Source organism: Rhipicephalus microplus, unplaced genomic scaffold, assembly GCF_043290135.1.
Source record: "Rhipicephalus microplus isolate Deutch F79 unplaced genomic scaffold, USDA_Rmic scaffold_16, whole genome shotgun sequence".
NCBI lineage: Eukaryota > Metazoa > Arthropoda > Arachnida > Ixodida > Ixodidae > Rhipicephalus > Rhipicephalus microplus.
In genome coordinates this window covers 5,254,999-5,262,776 of record NW_027464589.1, presented here as the reverse complement: position 1 = coordinate 5,262,776, position 7,778 = coordinate 5,254,999, and positions in this window count along the sequence as shown.

Below are 7,778 nucleotides of genomic sequence, written 5' to 3'. Positions count from 1 at the left end.
GGCAGGTAACAATGAAGGTTAAATACATTCAACTATGTAGATCAAACAGTGTAAGCTGAGAAGAGGCTACTTTTTGATCAAGGCTTCGGTAATTAGAATAATTTCATTTTTATCCGACAAAAAAGTGTGTATAATATTCCAGCCGACTTAGACAATGGTGAACAGTCTACGCAGTTCAACACCACATCTGAGCGTCACGCTTATCCCAAATACAAAGCATTTGAACATAAGAGCACCACTATCTTACTGGGCTGAAATAGTAGTACTAGTAATAACAATACATCACACATTCACATGACAGAAGTGAATTACATCTTCACCGAAGCACAACATAACTACATGGATATTTCAATGTCTGTTAGAAGAATGCATGCTGCAGCGATTGATAGGCCGAGGTAAATTATTAACAAAAACTCCTCCTTTCTCATAGAAGGATGGATGCCAACCATATTCTGAAGCAGGATGGACACTTAGGTTGTACCAGTGAGATAAATTAGAACAGTTGGATAGGCAAAGGCGCACGCACTCACATCACTTGTTTCACAAACCACAAGTAGTTATGAATACAAAGATGGAAATGACTAAAACTAACTTGAAAAGTGTGGCTAAAAATAAAGCATGGAAGAAAAAATGAAACAATAACAAAAACAAAAATATCTAACAGTTCCATAAAAACACTACTCGGGGAAATCAGCTGCAGCAATTAAAAAATTATACAAGGCAATATTGCACATAGCACTGCAGTCATGACCTCATTCCACTTGGCTATTAATTTAAAACAAATAGAGACATTATTTTTCACCTTACGCAGCTTTGTTGTATGTTTTTCGCAGCATCTCAGCTTTGCTACCGACGCGCCCCTTAGATCTCCAGTGTTCTTTGCTTGCTGGAGTGGATCTTTTCAGTTCTGACACGTCATCAGGTTCTTTATGGTGGCTATGTCTGCGCTTTGTTCCTGAACAACCTTTTGTTGGTGAGCCTCTCAAATTTAGGCCTTCATTTGCTCGAGTGCCCAACTGCAGCTGTGCAGAGCATTCTTGCAGCTTTTCGAGTACATTCTCTAAAATTTTGCTGTCTGTGCAGTAGTAAGCCAGATTTTTTGCTTTATCGAATTCCCTCAGTACTTTTGATTTGATTGTGCCCACACCGGAAGAAGATGACCTTTCCAGATCGGGCACACTTTCAAAAGTCTCATTGGTGATTGCAGTTTCTATGTAATTACTGCTAGCATCACCAGTGTCATGCTCCTCGGACCCATGGCTTTCTGCCATGACGTGATCATCGAGAGCCATTAAAGGTCCATTTCGATACCCTTCGGGAAGGTTGTCGATACCCCAGTCCTTATCACTCAAAAAGATGGCACAAAAATGCTTGCATGGAAGCTTGTGCTTTCTAAAATCATGACAGGTGCAGCTTGGTTCGGCAAAATCTACACAATGCGAAACTTCCTCAGAGCTAGAGCTTTTCACATGGAAAGTGCCTTGGCAGGGTCCTGGCGTCACAGACGTCTGGTCGATGTCATCAGCTGCCGCAAGCCTGCTCATGATGTGAAGCACCACACTACGTGGTCGGTTATGCAAGTACTCTGGCACTGCATCATGATAATGCCTGTAATCAGATGAAACTTTCAAATTTTCTTTATGGAAGTGTTGTTCCCTGTCTGATAGAAATGTCCTGAGGGTCCGGATGAGGCCAGTCAAGCTGCGTCGGCCACTTTCCCACTTGAGATAGTGCTCCTTGAGCATTTTGTTTTGGGCCTCAGTGCCGTTGTTGGTTGTAACGCATAGCCCAGGCCTGAAGCAGGTTGCCCACATTGCACTCACAGTGAGCCAGTGGCCTTCCACGTAGCTTTGAAAGGCAGGGCTGGTAGCCCACAGGTCGCTGCCCTTCATTTGTGTGACCGCTGCGGCGACTTCTTCGGCAGTGTGTGCTCTGGCCAACTGACGCAAATACAACAATGCCTGATCTCGGTCAGTGCCATTTTCTTTTTTCCGCAGCCACTGGTCCCAGGCTTGCTCTCTGTGAAAATCACACAGTGCTATCTTGCCTCTTGGAAAAGTTGAATTTATGGCATTCATTTCCGCTTGGGAATAATCGATCATCTGTCACAAAACGAGTGCTCAAAAAGGGCGCGCCGCCAAAGTCTCGCGATGAAGCGCCAGAGTGACGCCGCGAGGACAACAATAAAAAAAAGAAAATGAAAACAAACATCCAAAGACCCCCGGGCGCGCGCCTCTCCCCTCGGAAGCGTGGCTTCGCCGACAAACCTCCTCACCCCACATCGGCGGTCGACCAAGCACTCGAAATTTCTCGATGAAAAGAGGCGTGGTGTGCCGGGTTGGGTCATCCGTCGGGGATGGTCCTCGTATCGTCTCGACCTTTCCCCCAGCCTTCGCTGCGCATCGCGCCGACGAAATGATGAGAACTTTCTGGAATCCCGCGCAGAAGGTATTTAATCGAGCAGCCGAGGCGAAAGATCAGGAGAAGAGGAAAGTTAGCGCCAGAGCGCGTAGGGATTCCGCCGTGTAGTCGGCGAAGGTTTTGTCCGTAGAGACAAAGCAGGAGAAGAAAATGATTTCCACCTGAGGGGTGACGACTCGAGCTACAGGCATGAGTGTGTGTTTACCGCTATTGAGCGAAGACGCTTGGCAACAGCTGCGTGTGTGAAGCCGACGTATTTCCGGCGAAGAAGTTTGAAGCTTGGAGAGTGGCCAATTGAAGACGCGAGGTTTCCTGGAAGAGAAACTTCGGCGAGGGGTCCTGGAAGAGAAACTTCGAGGGCAGCGGAACGACAACAACGCTGGACTTTGAGTGAGTGATTCTCGTAAGAGTATCATCCAGACTTTTGTTCCAAGAACTTTGGACTGAATAGGTTTCCTATCTCTTTAGTCTTTAAGTGTCTTGGTTGTTCAATGCATGCGACTGCATTGTAGTGCGTATTGTTGTCTGTGTCCGTTGTTTCGAGTGTGGCTGATTGTACTGTGTAGTACGTTGTTTGTTTGGTGACATATCGTACTCAACTATTGTGGAGTGTGCATACTTGTGTGTTGTTTTGATCTGCCAATATTGAGAATATAATTTCGTTTGTTTATCAACTCTCGGCTCTGACTTGTTCTTTGGGCCACAGCCGGCGTCCGCTGGCGCGCCAAATAGGACCACTTCTAAATTGCCCACGCTTTCGTGGTGAAGTTCGGGGGGCCGATACCTCGGCCTTTGGAATTAGCCCGGCGATCGCCTCCCTAATTAACGGGACCTGTGTGACATCATCCAATATTCTAAATTGAAACTAGGGCACCATGATTTGAAAATCTTAAGTGCTGCCGAAATGCACTCTGACGTTTCGAACTGAACAATGAAAACGCCTACAATCACGTAGCCTGTTGGTGTTTTTACCACAAGAAAAAACAGGGGAAGTGAATAGTCAGTTGTTTTTTTTCGTTGCATCCAGGCAGACGACATCACCCGAGTACTTCTTCATGGCCATCTTCATAAATGCACTAAAAATGCAACTGGACCAGACGAAATTCCCAGTGAATTCTTATGACGGTATGCCGAATGGTCGTCCTTTTATTTAACAACCATTTTCAGAAAATCTCTTGAAACATCCTCATTACCGCAAGACAGGCGCACTGCGATTGTAAAGCCTATATACAAAGCTGGCAATCGACTTCATGTGAACAATTATCGCCCCGTTTCACTGACCTCTGTGTGTTGCAAAATCATAGAACACTACATAGCAAGGCACATTATTATTTTTATTGAGTCAAAAGAGTTTTTTAATCCCCATCAACACGGATTCAGGAAGGCGTTGTCAACTGTTACTCAACTGGTAGAAACAGCTAATGATTTTTATTTATCTCTCCAAGGTCGACAACAAATAGACGTCATTTGTGTAGATTTAGCCAAAGCATTTGATGAAGTTCCTCATAGAAAATAAATTTTAAGCTTCAGCAACTAGGACTTAGCTCAGATATACTAAATTGGATAGCCGCGTATTTGGAGAACCGTCAACAAAAAGTACGTGTAGATGATTGCACATCTAGTTCATTGAAAGTACTGTCTGGTGTCCCACAGGGGTCTGTGCTGGGTCCTTTGTTGTTTTTAATTTTTATAAATGATATTTCCGTAGTTGTCGAAAGCCCGGTTAAAATCAAACTTTTTGCAGACGATTGTTTAATTTACGCTCCTGTAACTAACGCAAACGACCAAATCAAAATTAATCGCTGTCTGCAAGCCTTGCATAATTGGTGCACCCAGTGGGGGATGGAAATTAACTTTTCAAAGACGACGTTCACCCATATAACTAAGAAAAAATCCGTACTCGCATATGATTATAAAATCGGAAATAGCCTTCTGACCAGAACACACAGCTTTAAATACCTGGGGGTGACTATTACCAGCGATTTGGGGTGGCACACTCATGTTGAGGAGGTGTGTTCAAAGGCCTACAGGAAGTTGTTTTACTTGAGGAAAAAACTCGAAGATGCCCCTAGAGATGTCAAATTACTTTCATATAAGACATTTGTTCGCCCTATTTTGGAGTATGCGTCTTCTGTATGGAGTCCTCATCAGCAGTGACTGAGAGATAAAATAGAAAAAATTCAAAGGCTAGCAGTGCGCTTCATTTGCTCCCGGTACCGGAGGACAGAATCCGTCACAAATTTGTTAAAATCATGTGCGCTAGAACCCCTGCAAGTGCGCCGCGAAAAGCAAAGGTTAAAACTCCTGTTTCAAATTATAAGAGGCGAAATCAAAATAAATAAAGACACATACATACAACCTGCACCCAAACGAGGAGCTCGGTTGAACCATAGTCCCCCAATAAGGCCTTTTTGTACGCGTCTGGATGGCTTTGAAAATTCTTTTTTGCCGTATAGTCCGTATAGTATAGAAGTGTGGAATAGACTTCCAGAGTTCGCTGTTGCTAGCGCAAATGTCAAAGAGTTTGAGTGTTCGCTAGAATTGTACTACCGGCAACATGAAACGTAATGTCTGTTTTGTCATTGTGTATTATTTTTGTTTTGTGTTTATATTCCTCCCTGTAATGACCCTCAAGTGAGGGTTACAGTATTAATAAATAAATAAATAAATAAATACAAAACATCAATGTTTGTTCGCATTTATTTGCCATGCCCTCAAGTATGTTGTCCTCGTCATTTATCTCTGGTGCAAGTGTTTCGTCCTGTTTCTGGTTTTTGTAGGGCTGAAAAAAGTATTTTCCCGCGGGGTCCTTTCCTTGTAGCTCCTCAACCAACCTGCCTGCATTGACCTGGTCCACAGAACTGTATCTGTCCTTGCGGATACATGACTGTATGTGTGACCGTATGTCTTCTCTAGTTGGATAAAAAGCTCTGCATGAAGGTGGGGGGTTAGGCTTGCCAGCAAACAGGACATGCTCGACGTAAAACTGCACGCATTTCTGCACTTGACTGACTGAGCTGGTGCCCTGCTGAACAAGCATGTTGATCTTCGCTGACACCTCGGGGTTCATAGGCTGCCAGTAGGCCAGTGCCATTCCAAACGTGTGAGCAGCGTGGCCATTCATAGACGAAAAACTCACGTACACCTGCACCTGACGTGTGACTGATCCATCGCCTGAACTTAGCGCCCTCTCCAAACGTGCCAGGGTAGCTTTCGAGGCCACTTTCCTCTTGTAGGCAGAACACGCTGGAGGAAGCTCAATCTGCAATGTAAATCAAGAAAACCTTTAAATATACGCACATAATAGCATGTTGTTCATGAGACATATATACGCAGATATACCTGAGCACTTGCAAAAGTGGGTAAAATAGATTTTAAGAATATGCAAACTTGCAAGCACATTTCATACTTCCACCATAAGCCATTGATTGTAGCGTATTAAGAGCCCTACCCTGTAAGAGAAGATGGTGTAAAACCTGATTTTACAAAGTACTGTAATATACAGAGTGGCACAACCGCCCCCCAAAGGTCACCCAACCCTTCATTTCATTCATTCAATACTGCAGTCTTACAAAGCCCTAGCAGGTGCTTCAAATATTTGTTCAAAAGTATGTCCCCATATGTTGCCATCCCCTAAAAATACGGATGACTGAAAATTGACAACCAGGATACCATCAATTTCTTTTAGAAGGGTAAGATGGCACTGGATGGGATATGATGGACAAGGAACAGGGAAGAAAGGCGTAGAACTATGGCCCTGACGAGACCATGTGGTATCCTACAATGGTATCGAACTACAATGCCTGGTATTTATCGCAACAGATACAGCAGAAATACAACCTAGCAGTGACCACATTGATTAACTGATCTAATTTTTGAAAGCAGCTCTGACTTCTCATTTCATGGGTTTAATTATGTCATTTCATGATGGCAAATGACGACAGTCTTAATATCCAAACATCATCTTATGTGCAATTTGCTTATGTGGTTCCATGACCGAAAAAGGGTGCTCTTGTTCGTGATACCAAAGTGGACATAAGGTTTCATTGTGTTCAGTCTGGTTAATTATTGTTTAATCTGTAGACAATTGTTGCTCTGTACACGAACAAACTAGTGATGCTTCAATTTAACTTGACGCTGTTAAGCCACATATAATTACTTTTTAGCACGCTTACCTTGTAGTCTGCAAACATTTCAATTGTTTTTATGTGCATCCTTGCAGTACATCCTTTTTCTTTGTGCCTTGGACCTTCCTCTTTTTTTTTAGCGAAGGTCTTACAATCCCAGTCACCAGCAGTACTGTCCTGCGCCTTGAAAAAGATGCAAACGAGCAGGTTATAGCCACGCTGAGTTGTATATGCAAAACTATTTTTTTGCTTTTCACCTTGGTTTTAACCTCGTGTTCCAGTGTAAACAAGGGAAAGTAGAAGGAAACAAATGGAGCAAGAAAAACATACACACACAGCTGCACATACCACAGGTTTCTCGCAGTGAACATTGTGACGCTCTCGGCCGAACACACAACCTTTGGTGCGCTTGCTGAGGATCCTGAATGGGCACTCGAGCTCGATCGGAAGTATGCAGCCTTTCTGCTTGGCGCTGAACAGAAGTCGTCCAGCTAAAATAACGGAACAGTTCAGAGTTGGCGCTGTGGGGCCGGAGCTCTGAGATATAATATAGTTGCTTCATGTAAACGATCAGATGGCAATTAATTGGGAAACTGAACATACTCACTTTTCTCAACATCAAAGGCAGTCGACAACTCTGTCTGAAACGATACAATTGTGTGGCAGCTTGGGCTAGTTGGTATGGCATGACGATAGTTATAGCGCGAGAACAAAACGACGACACAGAGACAAGTCTTTCGTGTCCTTCTTGTCTCTGTGTCGTCGTTTTGTTCTCGCGCTATAACTATCGTCATACATTTGTGCGCGCAAGGTCTCGCTCAAACTCCTTCAGCGCATCCTCGCTGTCGAGGTATCCCGTCCAGCACCGATCCGCTTTCCTTGCTTCTTCTAGGTATCGCCGCACAAGTTGTTCTTCCTCGCCAAGTTGTTCAGCAGAAGCCGCGAACGGCTCCTCAGCCATAGCTAGCGCTCGCTTGCGACCGAATGAACACAAGCCCGCAAGCGCTGCTCTTCAGGACACAAAACAAAACAAAAAGGGAAGCAAAAATATAACGTAACTGGCAGCAAAAAAACAAACGCACACACGCGCGCGAACAATAAAAAATAAACAAAAAGAAAACAAAAATTTACAACTCGCAGGAAAAAAGTTCGTGACGTCACACGTATTGGCCACGCCTTCGCTCTCATGTGCACGGAGAAAAACGTCTCCCACCACGGAGGAAGGAAGTT